Source organism: Pinus tabuliformis, chromosome 5_2, assembly GCF_031772625.1.
Source record: "Pinus tabuliformis cultivar Carrire ecotype Pingquan chromosome 5_2, CPIR1, whole genome shotgun sequence".
NCBI lineage: Eukaryota > Viridiplantae > Streptophyta > Pinopsida > Pinales > Pinaceae > Pinus > Pinus tabuliformis.
Genome location: NC_142306.1, coordinates 130,570,354 through 130,584,824, shown reverse-complemented (window position 1 = coordinate 130,584,824; position 14,471 = coordinate 130,570,354). Strand labels below are relative to the sequence as shown.

At 37.3% G+C, this 14,471-nt stretch overlaps 1 pseudogene; it reads right to left on the bottom strand.

Annotated features, from left to right (window-relative positions):
* Window positions 1-1,017, bottom strand: part of LOC149157849 (uncharacterized) — a 37,917-nt pseudogene extending 36,900 nt beyond the window's left edge.
* Between the last annotated feature and the right edge of the window lie 13,454 nt (window positions 1,018-14,471).

The window sequence follows — 14,471 nt, the reverse complement described above, 5'->3', positions numbered from 1 at the left end:
GTGGTGCCCTTAAAAAGCCCCAATCATAAAGGTCTATAACAATTGATACGAGCACAAAACAACAATATGATTACTCAGAAAAAAAAGGAAAAAAAAAAAACGCTACAATGTACACATATTGTACACAATTCAACGTAATAGTTATTCATAGAAATGAAAAATTGGAGAAAAGTGCCCTGGGAATGCAATTAAAATATACATATTTTGGTGAACGATATGCGTGACCAAGGCCTACACGAATTATGTACAATAAAGTAAGGAAAATAAATTATAAAATGTTAATTACAATCATAACACATACAAGAACTAAGTCCACTCGTAACTTAGGGACTAAGTCTTATCAATAAGCTACCGAAATTAATGAGTCAAACTCCTATTTTTAAGAGTATTATCAGGGTGGGAGTTCTTTGGATCTTACAAATGAGGGGTTGTCCTGAAAGAGTCCCATTGAATTGAATGTCATGCCTACCAGTCCACATTGACCGCTTATTGGAAATTGTTTGCTATTTCTACTTCACATGTGATATGAAATGTAATATATGGTACTAATCCAGCACATAATTTCATAGTTCATTATTATAACCGGTTTTAGTTTTTACATCATTGCTAGTGCATGAAACGACTCATCTGTTGTACTATTTCTCAGACTCATTTTTGGCATACCCATTGGTAGGAATCCTCCACCCTTGAAATACCGAGAACACAAATGACCCATTTTTCACAGTCCCAAATCCTTCTCAATGTCATGAACCATTCCTTCATTGCTAATTCTCCAGCCTCAATAATTTCTATAGAATCACGTTCGAGAAAACTTATAACTTGTTGAAGAACTTCACCAATGCTTACACCATTTGCAGAGACCAAAGTGTCACCTTCTTCCTTAACAGATGGAACTGGTGCTACTGCTTTAGAAATTCCAACATCTATCACCCCTGAAACATAAGCCGTTTTAGTATTTCTGCCATCCTGTTTGTTGACCTCTTGGAAAGTGTCATAGAGGCTATCCCATAGTCCCATTTTCATTGACATCACAACAACATTCAACAAACCAATAGTCGGTTGCATTTTGAAAAGTTTGAACAACTTTCTTGTGCAATTTTTATTCCCCTTTCCATCCATTGCAATTCTAGCATTCTTGTAAAAACCTCATACACTGATTGTTCCCGACAAATGTCCTTCCAAGATGCAATGAATATTTTCAGTTCATTGTCTTTGAGAAGAAGAACATCATCTTTTACATATTTGGATTTTTCTATGGATACTTGTTTCCCCAGCATAGCATGCTCTCCTGCTATTGAATGGAAAGGGTGACTAACCAAGGATCTCTCATGTTGCAGAACCTTTCTCCTTTTCCTCCTAGATATATCCTGTGATTTTCCACCTGGATCCTCATCCTCATCAGAAAATGAATTTAAGGAAATTTATTTCTTTATCTGTTGATGGTTGTTTTCCTAACTGTGCCAATTCTTCTATTGCTGACAGGTATGGGCACCTACCCCCAGACTTCGCACACTGGTAATCTAATTTTCTCTTTGGTACCGATCTTACACTAGTGTTTCTAGCTGCAGGATCCTCATCATTATCTGAACTTGAAACTGTCTCAAATCTTATATGTTTGTGACCAAAGGAGGTAGTTCCTTGTTGCTAGACAAAAATGAAGCCAATCATTCAGATATGATCTTGGACTGCATTGCAGATACTTGTTTCCTTCTTTCAATATCGATTTTCTTCTTCATTTCAGCTTCCACCTAACAATTAAGGTCCTTTTCAACTTTCTTAGTGCACCAAAGAAAACCAATGTGCATCCTTAAACTTTCAATGCGTATGCATAACTGGGTAGGAAAAGAAACTGATTCTTTCTTGGCCACAAAAGACAAGAATTCCTCTACCTGTATATCTTTCTCCTGCCAATCGTCTAAGAAATCAGAGAGATAGGATATAATCTGTTCTGTTGTTATTTTGAAAGTTGTCACTATATCTTCCGGGGTGAAAAGTAATGCCCAATCAAGGGATTCCATATCAAAGGCCCTAATCCTAGCCTTTCAAAGTCCTCCACTCCGTCCTGTCTACAAATCTCAGTAGGTAAAATTACATGTGTGGATTATAAATTAGGCATATAAACAATAACATAGTGTGAACCAGAAAGCATGCATAACTATAAAACTTCTCATTGTTTTTATTGTGATATGGGAAAGTTTAAAGTTCAATCCTAACATCATGCTTATTAGGCACCCACGTTCAGACTGTTCCTTGCGATATTCACACCGGTTTTCCAGAAATTTTGATATCATCGCGATTTATATTGTTTCGCTCATTACAGATTTAATGACGCTCGGAACTCTCTAAAGAACCCCCAACAAATAATTTAACAAAACCATCTCAAAGTGGAGCTAAATGGTAAAATTCCATAAATCCTACAGTGAATGGTAAAAGCCCATTAATCCTATTTTGCAATTCGCGAAGAAAGAAATTTCACTCATATGGGTGTTGGCACATTTGATTTATAAGATGAGAAAATTGCATATCCTTCATGTCTCTAGAAAAGAGATATCCCAGAAACTTGGATCTAATATATATATGCCCTCATCCCACCTTTCCTTGTAAGCTATTTAACAAAATAATAATTTTGAAGAGTGAATGAATGCATTGAGCTCAACAACAGAGGCTTGGGCTTATTTTGTATTCTCAAAGTTCAAGACTAGGTCCAATATCCCAGAGCGCTTCCTCCTTCAACACAAAAATTATTTAAAATTCCACAATCATAAGCAGATTTTCTATGGATTGATTGAGGTCACCTAAACTATCATCAATCAATAAAAACCCTAATCTACATTGAAATATCCATCATGATCCAAATCAAAAAAACAACAACAACAAAAAATGAGACAAATGGGTTTTGTGGGTAGATTGAGTACATCTTATTGACGATCTTCTGCTTGGATTCCTCATTCCTCCAATTGTTGGTGATCTAAACGGATCCTAGAAAACCCTCTAAGTTTTCAAAATCTTCTAAACATTCAAAACTATCGCCTAAGAAAAACCTTTAAAGAAGGCAAATAACACTATCAGGAGGCAAAAATGTAGAGAAAGCATTGAAAAACAGGCTTATTGGTGGTCAAAGCAACTTTGAATCGGAGCCATCAGATCTAGCCGATCAATGGTCCAGATTCGATCGGCGAATCGCAATTGGCAGTGGCAAAGGGAGGCTATCAGTAGAGATTACAAGGAATACACAACAGCGATCAGCGGGGTCCACGAGGACTGTCGATCAAGCGCAGCAGATCAACGGCCCAAGTTGCATCGCAATATCACATCGGCACATTGCAATGGAGCGGGGCCGATATACATATGTCTTGCGACAACCGGATTTGAAAACATTATAAATGAGATTTGATATAATTTCAAGTCTGGTAAAAGGACTTTTTCAATGTAAATCATGATTTTTGTTAAATAAACGAAATACAAAGGATAAAGTGTCGATGTGATGAACAAGACCCGAAAGGGTTTCCTAATGCTATTGTATGTTATTTCAAGTCTGATATAAGTGATATTTTCATATTTTAATGTATTTTCTGATATAAATGGAAATCACAAAACAGGAAGGATTTCGAGAGGACAAAAGGCTGTAAGTGGTTTGGGCCAGGCTCTGCCCGATCCCACACACCGGCTACGACGTTTCTAGGCTAAGGAAAGAGAAAACCAACCTTATCAGGTGGTTAACCCCCGTACGAAAGAGCCGCCCGAAATGAACCACAACCGTTGGATCTAGATCTCCCAGATCAATGGTGGATATGCAATGTCGATATACAAGCAGACCCGATAGGAGTATAAGGTGGATTTATGAATATTTGAAGTCCGATAAATAGTGTTTGGTAGAATTTTCCTGTGTTTGAACGTATTTCTCTGTGTAAATAGAGAATGGTGATTTCAAAGGATTTCAAAGGCCCGATGACCCATTCCGTTATAGTACAAGTGGCCACCATCCCTAAAAGTGTTTAGCAATGATTGCTAATGCTCAGAGGGGGATCTAATCGGATAGAGGTCGAGAAGCTAGAGAGCTCTAGAAGGAGAAATGAATAGACAACACAGATTGGCCTTAAAGCTACAGACATAGAGAAAACAGAGACAGGCAGTGCTAAGACAGAGCAATAGAGACAGAGAGTCAGTGAGGAGAGTCTGTGTACTCAGAAGAGACTTGGGGGATCCAAGTAAAGCCTTATTGTTTTGTATCTATTGTGTGAGGCTCAAATTGAGCTCACTATTGTAAAACTCTGTTTTGAAGACATAATAGAGAGGTCACCACTGAAGGCTGGACCAGGAGATGTAGCCCAGGAGTGTTGGGTGAACTCCTTATTAAACTTGTGTTTATGTGTGTTGTATATTATGTTTCTTTTATTGCTTCATTGTCTATGTATTTCACAATCTTATCGATCCATTGCACAAAGTAACATAGGAAAATCCATGCACATGAGTCTGTAATACCTTAATAATTGTCTTAGATCTCATTATCAGATCAAGTGGTATCAGAGCTTTAGGTTTGCTAAGGTTAGACAAGCTTGTGTTGGATTTTTGAATGCTAACTAGGTCAAAGCTCAAATTAGGAGAAGGAGAACTGGTTGAGACTAACCCAGAAATATGAAGAGTCTATCCTAGGAGGAAAATGATAGAAGAAATTCCCTTGGAATCGGACTCTCAGTTCATGGACAGTTTCATGATCATGAGAGCCATGGTAGAAGAGATGTGTTGAGAATTTAAGAAAGGTCGAGGTGAAGATACTTCAACCTCCAAACAAGACAAAGGAATAGAGGAACCTCTTCTAGATGGCCATTCAGAAGGCAAAGGGAAAGGGAAAGAGCCTCCTCTATCAACACCTCCTTCTAGCCCTTTGATTAAATTAGATGTAAAATTTGATTTGTCAATATATGATGGAGAATTAAATGCAAAAAAGCCAGATAACTAGATTAGACAGATTGACGTATATTGCAGGGTACAGAACATCGATTTAGAAAGGAGAAAGATTCAATTGTCTAACCTTCACCTTGGAGGAACTGCCCTAGTTTGGTGGGAAGGCAAGACACAAGCTGATTTGAAGAAGCATGGTAAAATTCTTTCTACCTGGAGTGAATTTGTTTATGCCATTAGAAAAAAAATCTACCCACTAGCTTATATGCAGCAAGCAATGATGAGTGGGCAAACTCTTCGCCAATTAAAGGGGCAAAGTGTACAAAGCTATACCCAGGAATTTAGAAAAAGAGCTAAAATTCTAGGCTAGGTGGTCTACATGGCAATTTCAAGCACACCATTCTCATGTTTAACCCCACTAGCATAGATGAGGTATCTATTCAGGCTACACATCTAGAGGCTAGAGGCAAGAAAGTGAACCTAAAGGTTGGGGGATCATCAAAACCCACTGCAAGAAAGAACAAGGAAAAGAGGAAGCATAAATGGAAAGAGAGGAAGGTAAACATTGTACAGAAAGACAAACCTTCATGAACTCACTGCAAGAAGGATGGACATGATGATGAACACTGTTGGTCTTTGCCTTTGGAGCTGAAACCCAAGAAGTTCGATGGCAAGAAGAAGAATATTGTTGCTGCTATTTAGAAAGATTTGGGGTCAGACTCAGGTGATGAAGCAACATTCGCAGCCGTAGGTATAAAAGGTAAAAATTCTAAAGCATCTACTATACAATCTATTGATAATGAGGAAAAAGAGAGGAAAAGACATGAGCTTTTTCATATTATAATTATTTCCAAGCATCAAAAGATTGATACTTTATTTGATAGTGGTTCACAAGTAAACTTGATTTCTGAAGCAATTGTAAAGAAGTTGGGACTACTAACCACACCTCACAAGAAGCCATATCCATTAGGTTGGGTATGTGATAAAGAAAAGCTACAAGTGACTAGACAATGTAAACTTAGGTTTGCTTTTGGGTCAACTTTTTTAGATGAGGTTTAGTTAGATATAGTTCCTTTGGATATATGTGGTATTGTTTTAGGAAGTCCTTACTTGTATGATAGAAAAGCCATTTTATATAGAACTGAAAATAAGTATCAACTCACAAAAGATGGAATAGAATATATTGTAAGAGCTCATCAGCTCAAAAATAAATACACTCTCATAAACTTAGGGCAGATGAAAAGAATTGTAAATTCATGCAAGCAATTTTTACTAATGGTTGTAAAGGAAAAGACCCCTGATAAAACCAATGTATTTGAAGGCTATGATACTAAACAGAAAGCTGATTTAGAAAAAGTTGTTTCAAAATATGATATCCTATTTCAAGAACCTAAAGGTCTGCCACCCAAAAGGGAAATAGTACATGATATTCATTTGCAGCAAGATGCTCTGTTGCCTGACATCGGAATGTACAGGTTATCCAATTTAGAGAATGCATAAATCAATAAGCAGGTACAAGAGTTGTTCGAGAAAGGGTTCATAAGGCCAAGCACATCACCATGTGGATCTCCAATTGTCTTGGTGAGAACGAAAGATGGCTCGTGGAGGATGTGCATTGATTACAAAGTACTGAATAAAATAACGATCAAGAATCATTATCCTCATCCTCGCATAGATGATCTATTAGATCAACTGGAAGAAGCTGTTTACTTTTCCAAGTTGGTCTTGCATAGTGGCTACCATCAGGTCAGAGTTGCAGAACAAGATGCATGGAAGACTGCTTTCAAAACAAAGAAAGGGTTGTATGAGTGGCTAGTTATGCCTTTTGGCTTAACTAATGCTCCTGCAACTTTCATGAGAGTTATGAATGATGTACTCCAACCTTTTATGATGATTTTGTAATTGTATATTTAGATGACATTCTTGTTTTCAGTAAAACATGGGAAGAACATTTGAAGCATGTAAAGCAGACTCTAGATGTTTTGAAAAGAGAAAATCTCTATGTTAAGTTATCAAAATGTGAATTTGGAAAAACATCTTTGAATTATTTGGGTCATATTGTAGGGGGTGGTGAATTGAAGATAGATCCCTCTAAGGTTGAAGTCATTGTGAACTGGCCTAAACCCAAATCTGCTACAGAAGTTAGGAGCTTCCTAGGAGCAGCACAATATTGGAGAAAGTTTATTGCTAACTTTTCCTTGATTGCAGCTCCCTTACATGCTTTAACAGGATTGAACAAGGTGTTTCAGTGGGGAGGCAAACAGTAGAAAGCCTTCAACACCTTGAAATAAAATATTAGTACAACACCAGTACTAGCATTACCAGATCTTCAAAGACCCTTTGAGATTGAAACAGATGCCAGTGACTATGCCATGGGAGCAGTGTTGATGCAACATGGTAAACCCATATGTTATCACTCTGAGACATTTCATTTTGCAATAGCTAATTATCCCACATATGATAAAGAATTGTATGCATTAGTGCAGAGTGTGAAAAAGTGGAAACATTACCTATTGGGCAAAGAAATAGTTATACATATTGATCATCAACCACTTCAATATTTACACTCATAAACTAAATTGCAGCAATCAAGACACTATAGGTGGATGGGTTTTCTATAACAGTTTCATCTTGTCATCAGATATAAGAAAGGCATACACAATAAGGTTGCAAATATGTTATCCAGACCAATCATAAATGCATCTACTATACTTAAGCATAATTCAGTATTGCATGAAAGCTACATTGAACAATATGCTCAAGATGTAGATTTTAAAGATGTATATGCAACTTTAAGTCATGGCAAACAAGTAGAAGAATTGGATTATCATGTTAAGGACCAACTCTTGTATCATTTTGGAAAGTTATGCATTCCTCAAACTGAAAGAATTAACATAATCCGAGAAGCACATACTTCTCTAATATCAGGTCATTTTGGTGTAAGTAAAATAGTTGCACAACTGCAAAGATTCTGTTATTGGCCAAGAATGCATGAAACAATTTCTAGATATATTAAAGGGTGTACCATGTGTGCTAGAAGCAAGCCCAACAATAGAAAACTAGGCTTGTACACTCCACTTCCAGTTCATTCTCATCCTTGCAAAAGTGTTTCCATGGACTTTGTTGGGGGACTGCCAAAATCTAGAAAAGGTCATGACTATTTATATGTTATTGTGGACATGTTCAACAAAATGTGTATTTTAATACCTTGTAACAAGTAGATTACAGCTGAACAAACAACAAATTTGTTCTTTCAGCATGTATGGGTTAATTTTGGGTTACCCACTTCTACTGTCTCTGATCTAGATTCCCGATTTGTTGGGAATTTTTGGTCAAGTCTATGGGAGTTAATGGACACCAAATTGAATAAGAACACAACATTTCATCCACAAATAGATGGCCAAACAGAGGTGGTCAACAGGACAGTGATCCAGTTGCTCAGGGGCTATTGTAGCAAGCATCCCAAGCTTTGGGATGAACATTTGTGTTATGTGCAACATGCTTACAACCATGCTAGACATTCTTCTACATAGAGATCTCCTTTTGAGACTTGTTTTGGTTTCACAGCAAGGTCTCCCTTGGATTTTGTCTTTAGTAAAGACACAGTAGTTAATGGACACATTGATGTGGACAAAGCAACCAAGTTCATTGAATAGATCCAAGAAATTCATCAGGCAGTGTAGGAACAGTTGGAAAAGAGCCAAGCCAAGTACAAGGCAAGGAATGCCAAGCATCGAATTGAGCATAGCTTCCAAGTTGGTGATCAAGTCTGGTTGTACATCAGCAAAGACAAAATGCAAGGTGAAGGTAAGAAGTTGAAGCCAATAAGGTGTGGCCCTTTCAAGATACTTGAGAAAATTGGTGAGAACACTTTTCGCCTTGATTTGCCAGCTTACATGCACATCTATTCAGTAGTTAACGCATAGAACTTGAGACTATTTGAACCTTCATTGATTGAAGATCCCGAAGAGAAAAGTTAGTTGCCTTCTATTGATGATTTGTTGCCTGAATATCTCAATGAGTTGCACGAAGATGCAGTTCTGGATAGGAAGGTGGGAACTATGTGTAGAGGGGATGTTGAGTACCTCATAATCGGACTCAAAGGTTCAAAACCAAGAAATGCAATATGGATAGAGATTGGGCAAGTAAGGAAGTTGTATCCTCACTTGATTGATGCTTAAAAACCAACTTTTGGTGGTCCAAAAGCCTTTTCAGTGGGAAGGCATGATCCAAATGGATCCTAGAAAACCCTCTAAAGCTTCAAAATCTTCTAAACATTCAAAATTTTCACCTAAGAAAAACAGGCTTATTGGCGGTCAAAGCAACTTTGAATCGGAGCCGTCGGATATGGCCGATCAACAGTCTAGATCCGATCGGTGAATCACAATCGACGGTGGCAAACGAAGGCTATCAGTGGAGACCACAAGAAATACACAATAGTGATCAGCGGGGTCAACGAGGATCATCAATCAAGCGTACAGATCGATGGCCCAAGTTGCATCGCAATATCGCGTCAGCACATTAAAATGGAGAGGGGCCGATATACATATAACTTGTGACAGTCGGGCCCCGATAACATTATAAATGAGATTTGATATAATTTCAAGGCTGGTAAAAGGACTTTTTCAATGTAAATCGCGATTTTCGTTAAATAAACGAAATACAAAGGATAAAGCGACGATGCGATGAACCGGACCCGAAAGGGTTTCTTAATGCTATTGTATGTTATTTCAAGTCCATTATAAGCGGGATTTTCATATTTTAATTTATTTTCCAATATAAAGGGAAATCATAAAACAGGCAGGATTTCAGGAGGACCAAAGGCTGTAAGTGGTTTGGGTCGGGCTCCTCCCGATCCCACACACTGGCTGTCATGTGTCTAGGTTGAGGAGAGAGTAAACCACCCTTATCGAGCGGTTAACTCCCATATGAAAGAGCCACCCGAAATGAACCACAGTCGTTCGATCTGGATCTCCCAGATTAACGGTGGAGATGCGATGTCGGTATACATCTGGACCCGATAGGAGTATAAGGTGGATATATGGATATTTGAAGACTGATAAACAGTGTTTGGTATACTTTTCCTGTGTTTGAACGTATTTCTTTGTGTAAACAAAGAACGACGATTTCGAAGGATTTCAAAGGCCCAATGACCCATTCCGTTACAGTACAGGTGGCCACCATCCCTGAAAGCGTTTAGAAATGATTGCTAACGCTCAAAGGGGGATCTAAGTGGACAGAGGTCAGGAGGCTAGAGAGCCCGAGAAGGAGAAATGAACATACAGTGTTGATTGGCTTTAAAGCCACAAACAAAGAGCAAACAGAGACAGGCAGTGCTGAGACAGAGCAACAGAGACAGAGAGTCAATGAGGAGAGTCTGTGTACTCAAAAGAGACTTGGGGGATCCAAGTAAAGCCTTATTGTTTTGTATCTGTTGTGTGAAGCTCAAATTGAGCTCACTGTTGTAAAACTCTATTTTGAAGACATAATAGAGAGGTCACCACTGAAGGCTGGACTAGGAGATGTAGCCCAGGAGTGTTGGGTGAACTCCTTATTAAACTTGTTGTGTTTATGTGTGTTGTCTATTATGTTTCTTTTACTGCTTCATTGTCTATGTATTTCACAATCTTATCGATCCATTGCACAAAGTAACATAGGCAAATCCATGCACATGAGTTTGTAATACCTTAATAATTGTCTTAGATCTCATTATCATATCAGTTGGTCTCTGTGGCGTTCTCCAGCTATACTGTTATCCAAAAAGAAAGGAGTATTGTGCAGAGGATTTGGGACGAGGGTGTGTGGGTTTTATCAAATATAATGTAGAAAGAAAGCGGATAAAAGCGGTCCGTCCGCGTCTGTGTTAATTGTATTTATGTCAAAATGTTTATATGGAAAAAATGTATAATTACTATGGTATGGGTTAAGATAAAGAGTTAGATGGTTGAATAGTGAAACATTGGGGAAATGTTTGGTTGAATATATGATCTAAGGAGCATAGCGTATATGTTGGTCCTATATGTTGGTCGTTTTTTAGAACAATTTAAATATATTTCATTTTTTTATTTTATGATATATGATGTATGTTAGGTTTTTATTATGTTTTATATTTAGATTAATGTCTGAATTTCTCTCCATTATTAATATCAATTACAACAATCTAATTTAATGTCATAACATAAAGAAAAATTATGGTTGTTGGATTGCATAGTGTTAAATGAATGTTACTTGAAAGCACTACATCACAACATGATAACTTCACTATGTAGAGCTCCCCACCTATCCAATGCCTTGGTAGCACTCCTCAAGTGAGACCTTCCTTGCTTCAAGAATTCATAACGTCAATGCTAGACTAGTACAATGTTTGTTGGACACTTAAGTGGACCCTAGTTTACCAATTCGAGCCAAGAAATTGTTATGTTGTTGGAACCACAACATTCTTCTATGGCCTTAGCAAAATGAACATAACACGTGCTAGGAAGCTCTAGGGAAACACAAGGGAGCACTAGGTGAAAATAATGCATGCAAATGAACGATTAAGAGTTTGTGACATAAAGTGTCAGTGAGTTCCAGGTGTGCTAAGGTATGCTAGGTAGTGTTATGGCATGCTAGAGGCTAGGGAAACATGTCAAGATGTGCTAGGTGCTAGGGTGTCCCAATGCATGTCAAGGAGAGTTATGGAGTGCCGGGGAAAAGCAAGGGTGCACTAGTTTCAAATGCATTGAAATGAATGAATAAGAGTGTGTGATAGGGATTGTCAGTGACTTTTTGAATTAATGGAACAAAAATTGACTGACAAAAAACAAATAAAAACTTTGTAAAACATGTTAACGAGACTAGTGATTATAAAGTAGTATATGTCTCCTTTTTAATAAAGGTATTGTAAGACATTATTTTTATTTATGCATTGTATGGATCTTTATGTTTCTTTGGTTCCTTACTTATATCTAATATTTTTAATGCAATATTATTATATTATGTGGAGAAAGGGGAAACATTCTTCTTTTAAAGGTAGAATAAGAAAAATGTAGAATAACTTACATGTCTTCCTTATCATTGGCTTATGCGTAGGGTGGTAATATGGGGTACATAGAGAGGTACCCAAGGGTACCTCTCTATTAATGATGGTCTTCATTATATAGTAATACCTAAACATCTACTAGTATTCCCCTTAGATACATCCCTAGGTACCCCATATTACCACCCCCTAGGGGGTACACTATAGTCACACTTATCTACTTGATTCCTACTAACTTCTTAATTCCTTTTTGGATATGCATACTAATTTTAGAGATCATTGAAAAACATAAATCTCACTTTCTTGATTTCAATTAACATTTTACTCTTCTTTAGTTGTAGTTCTCTCTATTTCCTCTCTTATTTTTTACTCTTCTCATCTAAGTCATGTTTTTTAACTCTTCTCATTTTCCCTTGTTTTCTAGCCTTTCTCATCTAAGTCATCTCTTCTTAGTACTAAACCCAACTTTTTTTCCTTCTTCTCTATTTTGTTTAGTTTCCTGAGTTGGTTTACTTAAATTAGCCCCATTCAAGCCAAGTTCCCTCCTTTAATAATCAACTAACACTCCTTAATCACCCATTTTAGTTCGCATCAAACATATACAAGTTAATTAATGTTTAAACTTTCTCCCTCACTTCTCAACCTTCCTATATTCTTAGTTTTTTCTCAAACATAACAACAACTCCCATACTTTCCTAATAATTTTATTCTTAGTTGATCATATCTACTCTATTTCTATAGAAAATGTAGAAATGTTGATATCTTTATGGTTTCAACCATTGGATTAATCATTCAAACTCCTAAGCTTCTAGGTCACCCCAAATCTCGAAGAAAACATAAGAGTCATGTTGCCTAAGTAGGTTAGGATAATTCCATTTACTACTCCCACTTATATGTATACATATTTTGTAATTCCACTAGAAATTGATCCCCCGCCCCCCTTATTTCACCTTTATCCTTCCTACTATAAGAAACTCTTTTGACTTCTCTCCCTCTTTTGACAAGAAGATTTATTCTTCCTCCACCTTTATATTGTTCCAAGCAAAATTTTGAATTTGCTCCTACTTTTTCCATTTACCTTTCCATCATGTACCTTAACTTTATCATGGATCTCATCATATCTGAGGTCATGCTCAATCAACCTATGACTATTACCCTTTAAATAGGTCATCTTCACAACATCCCCTATGTATAATTATGGCCAAAATTGTTGTGAGGTTCTTGATCCCAAACTCAACCAAGTTCTAGATTGCCTCTTTCATCATCTATAGTTCATGTAATATATCATAGAAAGGCTCTTTGCATGTCCATATCATAGGAGAAACTCCTAAGAAAATGAGGGTATAAGGTAGAGATCTCACACCAAGTCCAAGGTTTGTTAATTTCATGGTCTCTCGTTTGGATGCCATTTCCATTCCTCAATTGCATGCTCATATTAATAAATGACAACCAATAAAATAATGTGATAATGTATTTGGAATTTCCTTGCAAAAAAAATTAACTTCTTGTTTGACCCCTTTCCATAGTGAAAGTAGATTTCTTTCTCTAAACTAGATTTCTTTCTAAACTAGATTTATCTAAACTAGATTTCTTTAAACAAGATTTCTAAACTATATTTCTTTCTCTAAATAAGGGGAAGGAAAAGTTACTTTGAATCCTAACACACCAATAGGATTAGCATTGAGGGACAAGCTCAGAAACATCTGATTGCAGAAAAGAGAAATCATTTCACATTACTCTCCAGGTTCATTTAGTGTCGAGATGAGCTTGGAGGAGTTGGAGAAAATATTCCCTCTAGAGAACTAGTGATCCTAGCCCTCCTAGGGATTCTAAAATCCAGACATAGCTATTGGAACTTTGTAAATGGAAGGGAAAAATTACCAAATTGGGAGAGACTTCGGTCCAATTTGGTGTAGGAAGAAATTCAACGGAATACTAGAGATGGAATAACATCCAAATCTGAGGGGGAAGATAATTTTGCCTTGGTTGGAAATGGAAATAAGGGAAAGGGAAAGAAGGCCCAAATAAAACCAGAGACTAGTCAGAACAATGGCAAGAAGAAGGACTTGAGCAAGATAAAATGTTTTCGCTGCCATGAATTTGGGCACTATGCAAGAAAGTGTTCGCACAAGAAGTATAAGAAGAAGCCTTCAAGAGGAGCAAGAGGTGAAGCACTTGCCTCACAATTCAAATTAGGCTTCACCCTGATTGCATGTATGGACACCACTATAATGGGGAGTGCATGGTATCTATATTCAGATGCCTCGTTCCATATGACATGATGTAAAGAATTCTTTAGTAGCCTAGAGGAGAAGGATCTCCAGATGCACATAGAAATTGGGGATGATGGGTGGTACAATACCAAAGGAATTGGTATCGTAACCTTTAAGAGGGAGTCAGACTCCCATCTTCATCTAAAATATGTCATGTATGTACTTGGGATGAAGAGGAACCTGCTCTCTATAGTTGTATTGGAGGATCATGGCTATGATTCTTTTTCAGTAAGGGGAAATCCTTTCTGAGACATGTAGTTGTCGAGCAAGTGAAACTT